We start from the raw sequence: 16,423 nt of genomic DNA, 5'->3' as shown, positions 1-16,423 counted from the left end.
TTGTCTCCCAGTGCGGGCTGCCGGGGAAAGTCGGGGGTTGGGCTGGAAATGCAGGTAGCATCTAGTGCCTCCCTCTGGACTTGGGAGGTATTTAGCAGAATTACCCCTGCCAGGGAACACCTGTGACACCAGTCAGCCTCGTGGACGGCGGCCCCATTCCTCCCCCACACAGTCGGCCGTGTTCCGGAATTCTGAGTGTGGGGAGGTTCCGTATTCGGTCTGCAGAACCCGGGATCTCCTAGGAGCCCTTCACGTGTCTTCCCCGAGTGTTTCCCATTGCGGGCTGCCGGGGAAAGGCTGGGGTTGGTCTGGAAATGCAGGTAGCATCTAGTGCCTCCCCCTGGACAGGGTAGGGAATTAGCGGAATTCCCCCTGCCAGGGAACTCCTTTGACACCACTCAGCTTTGAGGAGGGCGGACACAAACCTCCCGCACACTGTCAGGCTTGTTCCAGAATTGTGAGTGTGGGGAGGTTCCGTCTTCTGTCTGCAGAACCTTGGATCCCCTAGGAGCCATTCGCGTGTCTTCCCCGATTGTCTCCCAGTGCGGGCTGCCGGGGAAAGTCGGGGGTTGGGCTGGAAATGCAGGTAGCATCTAGTGCCTCCCTCTGGACATGGGAGGTATTTAGCAGAATTACCCCTGCCAGGGAACACCTGTGACACCAGTCAGCCTCGTGGACGGTGGCCCCATTCCTCCCCCACACAGTCAGCCGTGTTCCGGAATTCTGAGTGTGGGGAGGTTCCGTATTCGGTCTGCAGAACCCGGGATCTCCTAGGAGCCCTTCACGTGTCTTCCCCGAGTGTTTCCCATTGCGGGCTGCCGGGGAAAGGCTGGGGTTGGTCTGGAAATGCAGGTAGCATCTAGTGCCTCCCCCTGGACAGGGTAGGGAATTAGCGGAATTCCCCCTGCCAGGGAACTCCTTTGACACCACTCAGCTTTGAGGAGGGCGGACCCAAACCTCCCCCACACAGTCAGCCGTGTTCCGGAATTCTGAGTGTGGGGAGGTTCCGTCTTCTGTCTGCAGCACCCCGGATCTCCTAGGAGCCCTTCGCGTGTCTTCCCCGAGTGTCTGACTGTGCGGGCTGCCGGAGAAAGCCTGGGTTTGGGCTGGAAATGCAGGTAGCTTCTAGTGCCTCTCCCTGAACAGGGTATTAATTAGCGGTTTTCCCTGCCAGGTAACACCTGTGACACCAGTCAGCTGCGTGGACGGCGGCCCCAAACCTCCCCCACACAGTCAGCCGTGTTCCGGAATTCTGAGTGTGGGGAGGTTCCGTCTTCTGTCTGCAGGACCTTGGATTTCCTAGGAGCCATCCGCGTGTCTTCCCCGAGTGTCTACCATTGCGGGCTGCCGAGGAAAGGTGGGGGTTGGGCTGGAAATGCAGGTAGCATCTAGTGCCTCTCCCTGAACAGGGTATTAATTAGCGGTTTTCCCTGCCAGGTAACACCTGTGACAACAGTCAGCTGCGTGGACGGCGGCCCCAAACCTCCCCCACACAGTCAGCCGTGTTCCGGAATTCTGAGTGTGGGGAGGTTCCGTCTTCTGTCTGCAGGACCTTGGATTTCCTAGGAGCCATTCGCGTGTCTTCCCCGAGTGTCTCACATTGCGCGCTGCCGGGGAAAGGTGGGGGTTGGTCTGGAAATGCAGGTAGCATCTATTCCCTCTCCCTGGACAGGGTAGGGAATTAGCGGAATTCCCCCTGCCAGGGAACTCCTTTGACACCACTCAGCTTTGAGGAGGGCGGACCCAAACCTCCCGCACACTGTCAGGCTTGTTCCAGAATTGTGAGTGTGGGGAGGTTCCGTCTTCTGTCTGCAGGACCTTGGATTTCCTAGGAGCCATCCGCGTGTCTTCCCCGAGTGTCTCACATTGCGGGCTGCCGGGGAAAGGTGGGGGTTGGGCTGGAAATGCAGGTAGCATCTATTGCCTCTCCCTGGACAGGGGATTTTGTTAGCGGATTTCCCCTGCCAGGTAACACCTGTGACACCAGTCAGCTGCGTGGACGGCGGCCCCAAACCTCCCCCACACAGTCATGCTTGTTCCGGAATTGTGAGTGTGGGGAGGTTCCGTCTTCTGTGTGCAGGACCTTGGATCTGTAGTAGCCATTCGCGTGTCTTCCCCGAGTGTATCCCAGTGCGGGCTGCCAGGGAAAGGCGGGGGTTGGGCTGGAAATGCAGGTAGCATCTAGTGCCTCCCTCTGGACATGGGAGGTATTTAGCAGAATTACCCCTGCCAGGGAACACCTGTGACACCAGTCAGCTGAGTGGACGGCGGCCCCAAACCTCCCCCACACAGTCAGCCGTGTTGCGGAATTCTGAGTGTGGGGAGGTTCCGTCTTCTGTCTGCAGCACCCCGGATCTCCTAGGAGCCCTTCGCGTGTCTTCCCCGAGTGTCTGACTGTGCGGGCTGCCGGGGAAAGCCTGGGTTTGGGCTGGAAATGAAGGTAGCATCTAGTGCCTCTCCCTGAACAGGGTATTAATTAGCGGTTTTCCCTGCCAGGTAACACCTGTGACACCAGTCAGCTGCGTGGACGGCGGCCCCAAACCTCCCCCACACAGTCAGCCGTGTTCCGGAATTGTGAGTGTGGGGAGGTTCCGTCTTCTGTCTGCAGAACCTTGGATCCCCTAGGAGCCATTCACGTGTCTTCCCCGATTGTCTCCCAGTGCGGGCTGCCGGGGAAATGCGGGGGTTGGGCTGGAAATGCAGGTAGCATCTAGTGCCTCCCTCTGGACATGGGAGGTATTTAGCAGAATTACCCCTGCCAGGGAACACCTGTGACACCAGTCAGCCTCGTGGACGGCGGCCCCATTCCTCCCCCACACAGTCAGCCGTGTTCCGGAATTCTGAGTGTGGGGAGGTTCCGTATTCGGTCTGCAGAACCCGGGATCTCCTAGGAGCCCTTCACGTGTCTTCCCCGAGTGTTTCCCATTGCGGGCTGCCGGGGAAAGGCTGGGGTTGGTCTGGAAATGCAGGTAGCATCTAGTGCCTCCCCCTGGACAGGGTAGGGAATTAGCGGAATTCCCCCTGCCAGGGAAATCCTTTGACACCACTCAGCTGTGAGGAGGGCGTACCCAAACCTCCCGCACACTGTCAGGCTTGTTCCAGAATTGTGAGTGTGGGGAGGTTCCGTCTTTTGTCTGCAGGACCTTGGATTTCCTAGGAGCCATCCGCGTGTCTTCCCCGAGTGTCTCCCATTGCGGGCTGCCGGGGAAAGGTGGGGGTTGGGCTGGAAATGCAGGTAGCATCTAGTGCCTCTCCCTGAACAGGGTATTAATTAGCGGTTTTCCCTGCCAGGTAACACCTGTGACACCAGTCAGCTGCGTGGACGGCGGCCCCAAACCTCCCCCACACAGTCAGCCGTGTTCCGGAATTCTGAGTGTGGGGAGGTTCCGTCTTCTGTCTGCAGGACCTTGGATTTCCTAGGAGCCATTCGCGTGTCTTCCCCGAGTGTCTCCCATTGCGGGCTGCCGGGGAAAGGCGGGGGTTGGGCTGGAAATGCAGGTAGCATCTAGTGCCTCCCCCTGGACATGGGAGGTATTTAGCGGAATTACCCCTGCCAGGGAACACCTGTGACACCAGTCAGCTGAGTGGACTGCGGCCCCAAACCTCCCCCACACAGTCAGCCGTGTTCCGGAATTCTGAGTGTGGGGAGGTTCCGTCTTCTGTCTGCAGCACCCCGGATCTCCTAGGAGCCCTTCGCGTGTCTTCCCCGAGTGTCTGACTGTGCGGGCTGCCGGAGAAAGCCTGGGTTTGGGCTGGAAATGCAGGTAGCTTCTAGTGCCTCTCCCTGAACAGGGTATTAATTAGCGGTTTTCCCTGCCAGGTAACACCTGTGACACCAGTCAGCTGCGTGGACGGCGGCCCCAAACCTCCCCCACACAGTCAGCCGTGTTCCAGAATTCTGAGTGTGGGGAGGTTCCGTCTTCTGTCTGCAGGACCTTGGATTTACTAGGAGCCATCCGCGTGTCTTCCCCGAGTGTCTACCATTGCGGGCTGCCGGGGAAAGGTGGGGGTTGGGCTGGAAATGCAGGTAGCATCTAGTGCCTCTCCCTGAACAGGGTATTAATTAGCGGTTTTCCCTGCCAGGTAACACCTGTGACACCAGTCAGCTGCGTGGAAGGCGGCCCCAAACCTCCCCCACACAGTCAGCCGTGTTCCGGAATTCTGAGTGTGTGGAGGTTCCGTCTTCTGTCTGCAGGACCTTGGATTTCCTAGGAGCCCTTCGCGTGTCTTCCCCGAGTGTCTCCCAGTGCGTGCTGCCAGGGAAAGGCGGGGGTTGGGCTGGAAATGCAGGTAGCATCTAGTGCCTCCCCCTGGACATGGGAGGTATTTAGCGGAATTACCCCTGCCAGGGAACACCTGTGACACCAGTCAGCTGAGTGGACTGCGGCCCCAAACCTCCCCCACACAGTCAGCCGTGTTCCGGAATTCTGAGTGTGGGGAGGTTCCGTCTTCTGTCTGCAGCACCCCGGATCTCCTAGGAGCCCTTCGCGTGTCTTCCCCGAGTGTCTCCCATTGCGGTCTGCCGGGGAAATGCGGGGGTGTGGCTGGAAATGCAGGTAGCATCTAGTGCCTCCCCCTGGACAGGGTAGGGAATTAGCGGAATTCCCCCTGCCAGGGAACTCCTTTGACACCACTCAGCTGCGAGGAGGGCGGACCCAAACCTCCCCCACACAGTCAGGCTTGATCCGGAATTGTGAGTGTGGGGAGGTTCCGTCTTCTGTCTGCAGAACCTTGGATCCCCTAGGAGCCATTCGCGTGTCTTCCCCGATTGTCTCCCAGTGCGGGCTGCCGGGGAAAGTCGGGGGTTGGGCTGGAAATGCAGGTAGCATCTAGTGCCTCCCTCTGGACTTGGGAGGTATTTAGCAGAATTACCCCTGCCAGGGAACACCTGTGACACCAGTCAGCCTCGTGGACGGCGGCCCCATTCCTCCCCCACACAGTCGGCCGTGTTCCGGAATTCTGAGTGTGGGGAGGTTCCGTATTCGGTCTGCAGAACCCGGGATCTCCTAGGAGCCCTTCACGTGTCTTCCCCGAGTGTTTCCCATTGCGGGCTGCCGGGGAAAGGCTGGGGTTGGTCTGGAAATGCAGGTAGCATCTAGTGCCTCCCCCTGGACAGGGTAGGGAATTAGCGGAATTCCCCCTGCCAGGGAACTCCTTTGACACCACTCAGCTGCGAGGAGGGCGGACCCAAACCTCCCGCACACTGTCAGGCTTGTTCCAGAATTGTGAGTGTGGGGAGGTTCCGTCTTCTGTCTGCAGAACCTTGGATCCCCTAGGAGCCATTCGCGTGTCTTCCCCGATTGTCTCCCAGTGCGGGCTGCCGGGGAAAGTCGGGGGTTGGGCTGGAAATGCAGGTAGCATCTAGTGCCTCCCTCTGGACATGGGAGGTATTTAGCAGAATTACCCCTGCCAGGGAACACCTGTGACACCAGTCAGCCTCGTGGACGGCGGCCCCATTCCTCCCCCACACAGTCAGCCGTGTTCCGGAATTCTGAGTGTGGGGAGGTTCCGTATTCGGTCTGCAGAACCCGGGATCTCCTAGGAGCCCTTCACGTGTCTTCCCCGAGTGTTTCCCATTGCGGGCTGCCGGGGAAAGGCTGGGGTTGGTCTGGAAATGCAGGTAGCATCTAGTGCCTCCCCCTGGACAGGGTAGGGAATTAGCGGAATTCCCCCTGCCAGGGAACTCCTTTGACACCACTCAGCTTTGAGGAGGGCGGACCCAAACCTCCCCCACACAGTCAGCCGTGTTCCGGAATTCTGAGTGTGGGGAGGTTCCGTCTTCTGTCTGCAGCACCCCGGATCTCCTAGGAGCCCTTCGCGTGTCTTCCCCGAGTGTCTGACTGTGCGGGCTGCCGGAGAAAGCCTGGGTTTGGCCTGGAAATGCAGGTAGCTTCTAGTGCCTCTCCCTGAACAGGGTATTAATTAGCGGTTTTCCCTGCCAGGTAACACCTGTGACACCAGTCAGCTGCGTGGACGGCGGCACCAAACCTCCCCCACACAGTCAGCCGTGTTCCGGAATTCTGAGTGTGGGGAGGTTCCGTCTTCTGTCTGCAGGACCTTGGATTTCCTAGGAGCCATCCGCGTGTCTTCCCCGAGTGTCTCCCATTGCGGGCTGCCGGGGAAAGGTGGGGGTTGGGCTGGAAATGCAGGTAGCATCTAGTGCCTCTCCCTGAACAGGGTATTAATTAGCGGTTTTCCCTGCCAGGTAACACCTGTGACACCAGTCAGCTGCGTGGACGGCGGCCCCAAACCTCCCCCACACAGTCAGCCGTGTTCCGGAATTCTGAGTGTGGGGAGGTTCCGTCTTCTGTCTGCAGGACCTTGGATTTCCTAGGAGCCATTCGCGTGTCTTCCCCGAGTGTCTCCCATTGCGGGCTGCCGGGGAAAGGCGGGGGTTGGGCTGGAAATGCAGGTAGCATCTAGTGCCTCCCCCTGGACATGGGAGGTATTTAGCGGAATTACCCCTGCCAGGGAACACCTGTGACACCAGTCAGCTGAGTGGACTGCGGCCCCAAACCTCCCCCACACAGTCAGCCGTGTTCCGGAATTCTGAGTGTGGGGAGGTTCCGTCTTCTGTCTGCAGCACCCCGGATCTCCTAGGAGCCCTTCGCGTGTCTTCCCCGAGTGTCTGACTGTGCGGGCTGCCGGAGAAAGCCTGGGTTTGGGCCGGAAATGCAGGTAGCTTCTAGTGCCTCTCCCTGAACAGGGTATTAATTAGCGGTTTTCCCTGCCAGGTAACACCTGTGACACCAGTCAGCTGCGTGGACTGCGGCCCCAAACCTCCCCCACACAGTCAGCCGTGTTCCGGAATTCTGAGTGTGGGGAGGTTCCGTCTTCTGTCTGCAGGACCTTGGATTTCCTAGGAGCCATTCGCGTGTCTTCCCCGAGTGTCTCCCATTGCGGGCTGCCGGGGAAAGGCGGGGGTTGGGCTGGAAATGCAGGTAGCATCTAGTGCCTCCCCCTGGACATGGGAGGTATTTAGCGGAATTACCCCTGCCAGGGAACACCTGTGACACCAGTCAGCTGAGTGGACTGCGGCCCCAAACCTCCCCCACACAGTCAGCCGTGTTCCGGAATTCTGAGTGTGGGGAGGTTCCGTCTTCTGTCTGCAGCACCCCGGATCTCCTAGGAGCCCTTCGCGTGTCTTCCCCGAGTGTCTGACTGTGCGGGCTGCCGGAGAAAGCCTGGGTTTGGGCTGGAAATGCAGGTAGCTTCTAGTGCCTCTCCCTGAACAGGGTATTAATTAGCGGTTTTCCCTGCCAGGTAACACCTGTGACACCAGTCAGCTGCGTGGACGGCGGCCCCAAACCTCCCCCACACAGTCAGCCGTGTTCCGGAATTCTGAGTGTGGGGAAGTTCCGTCTTCTGTCTGCAGGACCTTGGATTTCCTAGGAGCCATCCGCGTGTCTTTCCCGAGTGTCTACCATTGCGGGCTGCCGGGGAAAGGTGGGGGTTGGGCTGGAAATGCAGGTAGCATCTAGTGCCTCTCCCTGAACAGGGTATTAATTAGCGGTTTTCCCTGCCAGGTAACACCTGTGACACCAGTCAGCTGCGTGGACGGCGGCCCCAAACCTCCCCCACACAGTCAGCCGTGTTCCGGAATTCTGAGTGTGTGGAGGTTCCGTCTTCTGTCTGCAGGACCTTGGATTTCCTAGGAGCCCTTCGCGTGTCTTCCCCGAGTGTCTCCCAGTGCGTGCTGCCAGGGAAAGGCGGGGGTTGGGCTGGAAATGCAGGTAGCATCTAGTGCCTCCCCCTGGACATGGGAGGTATTTAGCGGAATTACCCCTGCCAGGGAACACCTGTGACACCAGTCAGCTGAGTGGACTGCGGCCCCAAACCTCCCCCACACAGTCAGCCGTGTTCCGGAATTCTGAGTGTGGGGAGGTTCCGTCTTCTGTCTGCAGCACCCCGGATCTCCTAGGAGCCCTTCGCGTGTCTTCCCCGAGTGTCTCCCATTGCGGTCTGCCGGGGAAATGCGGGGGTGTGGCTGGAAATGCAGGTAGCATCTAGTGCCTCCCCCTGGACAGGGTAGGGAATTAGCGGAATTCCCCCTGCCAGGGAACTCCTTTGACACCACTCAGCTGCGAGGAGGGCGGACCCAAACCTCCCCCACACAGTCAGGCTTGATCCGGAATTGTGAGTGTGGGGAGGTTCCGTCTTCTGTCTGCAGAACCTTGGATCCCCTAGGAGCCATTCGCGTGTCTTCCCCGATTGTCTCCCAGTGCGGGCTGCCGGGGAAAGTCGGGGGTTGGGCTGGAAATGCAGGTAGCATCTAGTGCCTCCCTCTGGACTTGGGAGGTATTTAGCAGAATTACCCCTGCCAGGGAACACCTGTGACACCAGTCAGCCTCGTGGACGGCGGCCCCATTCCTCCCCCACACAGTCGGCCGTGTTCCGGAATTCTGAGTGTGGGGAGGTTCCGTATTCGGTCTGCAGAACCCGGGATCTCCTAGGAGCCCTTCACGTGTCTTCCCCGAGTGTTTCCCATTGCGGGCTGCCGGGGAAAGGCTGGGGTTGGTCTGGAAATGCAGGTAGCATCTAGTGCCTCCCCCTGGACAGGGTAGGGAATTAGCGGAATTCCCCCTGCCAGGGAACTCCTTTGACACCACTCAGCTTTGAGGAGGGCGGACCCAAACCTCCCGCACACTGTCAGGCTTGTTCCAGAATTTGAGTGTGGGGAGGTTCCGTCTTCTGTCTGCAGAACCTTGGATCCCCTAGGAGCCATTCGCGTGTCTTCCCCGATTGTCTCCCAGTGCGGGCTGCCGGGGAAATGCGGGGGTTGGGCTGGAAATGCAGGTAGCATCTAGTGCCTCCCTCTGGACATGGGAGGTATTTAGCAGAATTACCCCTGCCAGGGAACACCTGTGACACCAGTCAGCCTCGTGGACGGCGGCCCCATTCCTCCCCCACACAGTCAGCCGTGTTCCGGAATTCTGAGTGTGGGGAGGTTCCGTATTCGGTCTGCAGAACCCGGGATCTCCTAGGAGCCCTTCACGTGTCTTCCCCGAGTGTTTCCCATTGCGGGCTGCCGGGGAAAGGCTGGGGTTGGTCTGGAAATGCAGGTAGCATCTAGTGCCTCCCCCTGGACAGGGTAGGGAATTAGCGGAATTCCCCCTGCCAGGGAACTCCTTTGACACCACTCAGCTTTGAGGAGGGCGGACCCAAACCTCCCCCACACAGTCAGCCGTGTTCCGGAATTCTGAGTGTGGGGAGGTTCCGTCTTCTGTCTGCAGCACCCCGGATCTCCTAGGAGCACTTCGCGTGTCTTCCCCGAGTGTCTGACTGTGCGGGCTGCCGGAGAAAGCCTGGGTTTGGCCTGGAAATGCAGGTAGCTTCTAGTGCCTCTCCCTGAACAGGGTATTAATTAGCGGTTTTCCCTGCCAGGTAACACCTGTGACACCAGTCAGCTGCGTGGACGGCGGCACCAAACCTCCCCCACACAGTCAGCCGTGTTCCGGAATTCTGAGTGTGGGGAGGTTCCGTCTTTTGTCTGCAGGACTTTGGATTTCCTAGGAGCCATCCGCGTGTCTTCCCCGAGTGTCTCCCATTGCGGGCTGCCGGGGAAAGGTGGGGGTTGGGCTGGAAATGCAGGTAGCATCTAGTGCCTCTCCCTGAACAGGGTATTAATTAGCGGTTTTCCCTGCCAGGTAACACCTGTGACACCAGTCAGCTGCGTGGACGGCGGCCCCAAACCTCCCCCACACAGTCAGCCGTGTTCCGGAATTCTGAGTGTGGGGAGGTTCCGTCTTCTGTCTGCAGGACCTTGGATTTCCTAGGAGCCATTCGCGTGTCTTCCCCGAGTGTCTCACATTGCGGGCTGCCGGGGAAAGGCGGGGGTTGGGCTGGAAATGCAGGTAGCATCTAGTGCCTCCCCCTGGACATGGGAGGTATTTAGCGGAATTACCCCTGCCAGGGAACACCTGTGACACCAGTCAGCTGAGTGGACTGCGGCCCCAAACCTCCCCCACACAGTCAGCCGTGTTCCGGAATTCTGAGTGTGGGGAGGTTCCGTCTTCTGTCTGCAGCACCCCGGATCTCCTAGGAGCCCTTCGCGTGTCTTCCCCGAGTGTCTGACTGTGCGGGCTGCCGGAGAAAGCCTGGGTTTGGGCTGGAAATGCAGGTAGCTTCTAGTGCCTCTCCCTGAACAGGGTATTAATTAGCGGTTTTCCCTGCCAGGTAACACCTGTGACACCAGTCAGCTGCGTGGACGGCGGCCCCAAACCTCCCCCACACAGTCAGCCGTGTTCCGGAATTCTGAGTGTGGGGAGGTTCCGTCTTCTGTCTGCAGGACCTTGGATTTCCTAGGAGCCATCCGCGTGTCTTCCCCGAGTGTCTGCCATTGCGGGCTGCCGGGGAAAGGTGGGGGTTGGGCTGGAAATGCAGGTAGCATCTAGTGCCTCTCCCTGAACAGGGTATTAATTAGCGGTTTTCCCTGCCAGGTAACACCTGTGACACCAGTCAGCTGCGTGGACGGCGGCCCCAAACCTCCCCCACACAGTCAGCCGTGTTCCGGAATTCTGAGTGTGTGGAGGTTCCGTCTTCTGTCTGCAGGACCTTGGATTTCCTAGGAGCCCTTCGCGTGTCTTCCCCGAGTGTCTCCCAGTGCGTGCTGCCAGGGAAAGGCGGGGGTTGGGCTGGAAATGCAGGTAGCATCTAGTGCCTCACCCTGGACATGGGAGGTATTTAGCGGAATTACCCCTGCCAGGGAACACCTGTGACACCAGTCAGCTGAGTGGACTGCGGCCCCAAACCTCCCCCACACAGTCAGCCGTGTTCCGGAATTCTGAGTGTGGGGAGGTTCCGTCTTCTGTCTGCAGCACCCCGGATCTCCTAGGAGCCCTTCGCGTGTCTTCCCCGAGTGTCTCCCATTGCGGTCTGCCGGGGAAATGCGGGGGTGTGGCTGGAAATGCAGGTAGCATCTAGTGCCTCCCCCTGGACAGGGTAGGGAATTAGCGGAATTCCCCCTGCCAGGGAACTCCTTTGACACCACTCAGCTGCGAGGAGGGCGGACCCAAACCTCCCCCACACAGTCAGGCTTGATCCGGAATTGTGAGTGTGGGGAGGTTCCGTCTTCTGTCTGCAGAACCTTGGATCCCCTAGGAGCCATTCGCGTGTCTTCCCCGATTGTCTCCCAGTGCGGGCTGCCGGGGAAAGTCGGGGGTTGGGCTGGAAATGCAGGTAGCATCTAGTGCCTCCCTCTGGACTTGGGAGGTATTTAGCAGAATTACCCCTGCCAGGGAACACCTGTGACACCAGTCAGCCTCGTGGACGGCGGCCCCATTCCTCCCCCACACAGTCGGCCGTGTTCCGGAATTCTGAGTGTGGGGAGGTTCCGTATTCGGTCTGCAGAACCCGGGATCTCCTAGGAGCCCTTCACGTGTCTTCCCCGAGTGTTTCCCATTGCGGGCTGCCGGGGAAAGGCTGGGGTTGGTCTGGAAATGCAGGTAGCATCTAGTGCCTCCCCCTGGACAGGGTAGGGAATTAGCGGAATTCCCCCTGCCAGGGAACTCCTTTGACACCACTCAGCTTTGAGGAGGGCGGACCCAAACCTCCCGCACACTGTCAGGCTTGTTCCAGAATTGTGAGTGTGGGGAGGTTCCGTCTTCTGTCTGCAGAACCTTGGATCCCCTAGGAGCCATTCGCGTGTCTTCCCCGATTGTCTCCCAGTGCGGGCTGCCGGGGAAAGTCGGGGGTTGGGCTGGAAATGCAGGTAGCATCTAGTGCCTCCCTCTGGACATTGGAGGTATTTAGCAGAATTACCCCTGCCAGGGAACACCTGTGACACCAGTCAGCCTCGTGGACGGCGGCCCCATTCCTCCCCCACACAGTCAGCCGTGTTCCGGAATTCTGAGTGTGGGGAGGTTCCGTATTCGGTCTGCAGAACCCGGGATCTCCTAGGAGCCCTTCACGTGTCTTCCCCGAGTGTTTCCCATTGCGGGCTGCCGGGGAAAGGCTGGGGTTGGTCTGGAAATGCAGGTAGCATCTAGTGCCTCCCCCTGGACAGGGTAGGGAATTAGCGGAATTCCCCCTGCCAGGGAACTCCTTTGACACCACTCAGCTTTGAGGAGGGCGGACCCAAACCTCCCGCACACTGTCAGGCTTGTTCCAGAATTGTGAGTGTGGGGAGGTTCCGTCTTCTGTCTGCAGGACCTTGGATTTCCTAGGAGCCATCCGCGTGTCTTCCCCGAGTGTCTCACATTGCGGGCTGCCGGGGAAAGGTGGGGGTTGGGCTGGAAATGCAGGTAGCATTTATTGCCTCTCCCTGGACAGGGGATTTTGTTAGCGGATTTCCCCTGCCAGGTAACACCTGTGACACCAGTCAGCTGCGTGGACGGCGGCCCCAAACCTCCCCCACACAGTCATGCTTGTTCCGGAATTGTGAGTGTGGGGAGGTTCCGTCTTCTGTGTGCAGGACCTTGGATCTGTAGTAGCCATTCGCGTGTCTTCCCCGAGTGTATCCCAGTGCGGGCTGCCAGGGAAAGGCGGGGGTTGGGCTGGAAATGCAGGTAGCATCTTGTGCCTCCCTCTGGACATGGGAGGTATTTAGCAGAATTACCCCTGCCAGGGAACACCTGTGACACCTGTCAGCTGAGTGGACGGCGGCCCCAAACCTCCCCCACACAGTCAGCCGTGTTGCGGAATTCTGAGTGTGGGGAGGTTCCGTCTTCTGTCTGCAGCACCCCGGATCTCCTAGGAGCCCTTCGCGTGTCTTCCCCGAGTGTCTGACTGTGCGGGCTGCCAGGGAAAGCCTGGGTTTGGGCTGGAAATGAAGGTAGCATCTAGTGCCTCTCCCTGAACAGGGTATTAATTAGCGGTTTTCCCTGCCAGGTAACACCTGTGACACCAGTCAGCTGCGTGGACGGCGGCCCCAAACCTCCCCCACACAGTCAGCCGTGTTCCAGAATTCTGAGTGTGGGGAGGTTCCGTCCTCTGTCTGCAGGACCTTGGATTTCCTAGGAGCCATTCGCGTGTCTTCCCCGAGTGTATCCCATTGCGGGCTGCCGGGGAAATGCGGGGGTTGGTCTGGAAATGCAGGTAGCATCTAGTGCCTCCCCCTGGACAGGGTAGGGAATTAGCGAAATTCCCCCTGCCAGGGAACTCCTTTGACACCACTCAGCTTTGAGGAGGGCGGACCCAAACCTCCCGCACACTGTCAGGCTTGTTCCAGAATTGTGAGTGTGGGGAGGTTCCGTCTTCTGTCTGCAGGACCTTGGATTTCGTAGGAGCCATCCGCGTGTCTTCCCCGAGTGTCTCACATTGCGGGCTGCCGGGGAAAGGTGGGGGTTGGGCTGGAAATGCAGGTAGCATCTATTGCCTCTCCCTGGACAGGGGATTTTGTTAGCGGATTTCCCCTGCCAGGTAACACCTGTGACACCAGTCAGCTGCGTGGACGGCGGCCCCAAACCTCCCCCACACAGTCATGCTTGTTCCGGAATTGTGAGTGTGGGGAGGTTCCGTCTTCTGTGTGCAGGACCTTGGATCTGTAGTAGCCATTCGCGTGTCTTCCCCGAGTGTATCCCAGTGCGGGCTGCCAGGGAAAGGCGGGGGTTGGGCTGGAAATGCAGGTAGCATCTAGTGCCTCCCTCTGGACATGGGAGGTATTTAGCAGAATTACCCCTGCCAGGGAACACCTGTGACACCAGTCAGCTGAGTGGACGGCGGCCCCAAACCTCCCCCACACAGTCAGCCGTGTTGCGGAATTCTGAGTGTGGGGAGGTTCCGTCTTCTGTCTGCAGCACCCCGGATCTCCTAGGAGCCCTTCGCGTGTCTTCCCCGAGTGTCTGACTGTGCGGGCTGCCGGGGAAAGCCTGGGTTTGGGCTGGAAATGAAGGTAGCATCTAGTGCCTCTCCCTGAACAGGGTATTAATTAGCGGTTTTCCCTGCCAGGTAACACCTGTGACACCAGTCAGCTGCGTGGACGGCGGCCCCAAACCTCCCCCACACAGTCAGCCGTGTTCCGGAATTCTGAGTGTGGGGAGGTTCCGTCTTCTGTCTGCAGGACCTTGGATTTCCTAGGAGCCATTCGCGTGTCTTCCCCGAGTGTATCCCATTGCGGGCTGCCGGGGAAATGCGGGGGTTGGGCTGGAAATGCAGGTAGCATCTAGTGCCTCCCCCTGGACAGGGTAGGCAATTAGCGGACTTCCCCCTGCCGGGGAACACCTTTGACACCAGTCAACTGCGTGGACGACGGCCCCAAACCTCCCCCACACAGTCAGCCGTGTTCCGGAATTCTGAGTGTGGGGAGGTTCCGTGTTCTGTCTGAGGCACCCGGGATCTCCTAGGAGCCATTCGCGTGTTTCCCCGAGTGTCTCACATTGCGGGCTGCCGGGGAAATGTGAAGGGTTGGGCTGGAAATGCAGGTAGCATCTATTGCCTCTCCCTGGACAGGGGATTTTGTTAGCGGATTTCCCCTGCCAGGTAACACCTGTGACACCAGTCAGCTGCGTGGACGGCGGCCCCAAACCTCCCCCACACAGTCATGCTTGTTCCGGAATTGTGAGTGTGGGGAGGTTCCGTCTTCTGTGTGCAGGACCTTGGATCAGTAGTAGCCATTCGCGTGTCTTCCCCGAGTGTCTCCCAGTGCGGGCTGCCAGGGAAAGGCGGGGGTTGGGCTGGAAATGCAGGTAGCATCTAGTGCCTCCCCCTGATCATAGGAGGTAATTAGCGGACTTCCCCCTGCCAGGGAACACCTGTGACACCAGTCAGCCTCGTAGACGGCGGCCCCATTCCTCCCCCACACAGTCAGCCGTGTTCCGGAATTCTGAGTGTGGGGAGGTTCCGTCTTCTGTCTGCAGCACCCCGGATCTCCTAGGAGCCCTTCGCGTGTCTTCCCCGAGTGTCTGACTGTGCGGGCTGCCGGGGAAAGCCTGGGTTTGGGCTGGAAATGAAGGTAGCATCTAGTGCCTCTCCCTGAACAGGGTATTAATTAGCGGTTTTCCCTGCCAGGTAACACCTGTGACACCAGTCAGCTGCGTGGACGGCGGCCCCAAACCTCCCCCACACAGTCAGCCGTGTTCCGGAATTCTGAGTGTGGGGAGGTTCCGTCTTCTGTCTGCAGCACCCCGGATCTCCTAGGAGCCCTTCGCGTGTCTTCCCCGAGTGTCTCCCATTGCGGTCTGCCGGGGAAATGCGGGGGTGTGGCTGGAAATGCAGGTAGCATCTAGTGCCTCCCCCTGGACAGGGTAGGGAATTAGCGGAATTCCCCCTGCCAGGGAACTCCTTTGACACCACTCAGCTGCGAGGAGGGCGGACCCAAACCTCCCCCACACAGTCAGGCTTGATCCGGAATTGTGAGTGTGGGGAGGTTCCGTCTTCTGTCTGCAGAACCTTGGATCCCCTAGGAGCCATTCGCGTGTCTTCCCCGATTGTCTCCCAGTGCGGGCTGCCGGGGAAAGTCGGGGGTTGGGCTGGAAATGCAGGTAGCATCTAGTGCCTCCCTCTGGACTTGGGAGGTATTTAGCAGAATTACCCCTGCCAGGGAACACCTGTGACACCAGTCAGCCTCGTGGACGGCGGCCCCATTCCTCCCCCACACAGTCGGCCGTGTTCCGGAATTCTGAGTGTGGGGAGGTTCCGTATTCGGTCTGCAGAACCCGGGATCTCCTAGGAGCCCTTCACGTGTCTTCCCCGAGTGTTTCCCATTGCGGGCTGCCGGGGAAAGGCTGGGGTTGGTCTGGAAATGCAGGTAGCATCTAGTGCCTCCCCCTGGACAGGGTAGGGAATTAGCGGAATTCCCCCTGCCAGGGAACTCCTTTGACACCACTCAGCTTTGAGGAGGGCGGACCCAAACCTCCCGCACACTGTCAGGCTTGTTCCAGAATTGTGAGTGTGGGGAGGTTCCGTCTTCTGTCTGCAGAACCTTGGATCCCCTAGGAGCCATTCGCGTGTCTTCCCCGATTGTCTCCCAGTGCGGGCTGCCGGGGAAAGTCGGGGGTTGGGCTGGAAATGCAGGTAGCATCTAGTGCCTCCCTCTGGACATGGGAGGTATTTAGCAGAATTACCCCTGCCAGGGAACACCTGTGACACCAGTCAGCCTCGTGGACGGCGGCCCCATTCCTCCCCCACACAGTCAGCCGTGTTCCGGAATTCTGAGTGTGGGGAGGTTCCGTATTCGGTCTGCAGAACCCGGGATCTCCTAGGAGCCCTTCACGTGTCTTCCCCGAGTGTTTCCCATTGCGGGCTGCCGGGGAAAGGCTGGGGTTGGTCTGGAAATGCAGGTAGCATCTAGTGCCTCCCCCTGGACAGGGTAGGGAATTAGCGGAATTCCCCCTGCCAGGGAACTCCTTTGACACCACTCAGCTTTGAGGAGGGCGGACCCAAACCTCCCCCACACAGTCAGCCGTGTTCCGGAATTCTGAGTGTGGGGAGGTTCCGTCTTCTGTCTGCAGCACCCCGGATCTCCTAGGAGCCCTTCGCGTGTCTT

The sequence above is a fragment of the Camelus dromedarius genome, unplaced genomic scaffold, assembly GCF_036321535.1.
Source record: "Camelus dromedarius isolate mCamDro1 unplaced genomic scaffold, mCamDro1.pat HAP1_SCAFFOLD_155, whole genome shotgun sequence".
NCBI lineage: Eukaryota > Metazoa > Chordata > Mammalia > Artiodactyla > Camelidae > Camelus > Camelus dromedarius.
Note: the sequence above shows the minus strand (reverse complement) of the source record.